Raw genomic sequence first — 841 nt, forward strand, 5'->3', positions numbered from 1 at the left:
TTCATCCAAAAAAACCAAAGGAAACCGTCGTAAATCTCACAGAAATCTCACTGCATGGACAGTGCTGAGGATGCTTTATACTTTGCATGTTATTAGAAACACTGTCTGCTCCGGCTCCTTCAGGGGCCCCTGACAGTGTTAACACGGCCCTGGAGACTTCACTTACTTTACCCTATTTTCTAGTGGAAGTTACTATTAAAACTAATCTAACATCATCCTCCCGGGGGCGCGCGAGGCGCTCTGACGTCACGCCGACGTCGCTCTGACGTCACTCCGCAGCGCTCGTGAGGAGGATTGCTCGGTCTGCGCATGCGCGGGAGAGGTGAGCGGCTCCTGGTTTTCTGCTCTGTTTTCTGTTTTTGTGTCATGCACGGATTATTTTGCGTGTTTTCCTTCAGTCACTCGTGTTTTCAGAAAGAGACCTTTACTCCAGAAACGCCTTTCGTTCAATCGTTAAAAAGATCGTATTGTGTTTAAAGTCTTTTTCGTTCGGAGATGATGAACTGAACACCGAGTTGATTATAAATACAGAAAAGAAAGCCACCTTCAGCCTGTAGAAGTTTTCTAGTGTTCTGCTTTGTACATGAAACATACAACTAACTTCACAACAGGAAAATATTTAGTTTAATATCATATATATAAATATACTGTATATGTAATACACTGATGCTGTGATCCGCTGGGGTTTGGGACCAATTTGATTCTTATTTGAATTGTTTTGCTTCAATCAAATACCGAGTGGATATCAATATTTCATTTAAAATGCTAGTTTTGTCAACCTGGAATCCATATTTAAATATATATGCTGGTAACTGAAACCTTCCTACTCCGCTATAATATA

This window comes from Puntigrus tetrazona, chromosome 3, assembly GCF_018831695.1.
Source record: "Puntigrus tetrazona isolate hp1 chromosome 3, ASM1883169v1, whole genome shotgun sequence".
Taxonomy (NCBI): domain Eukaryota; kingdom Metazoa; phylum Chordata; class Actinopteri; order Cypriniformes; family Cyprinidae; genus Puntigrus; species Puntigrus tetrazona.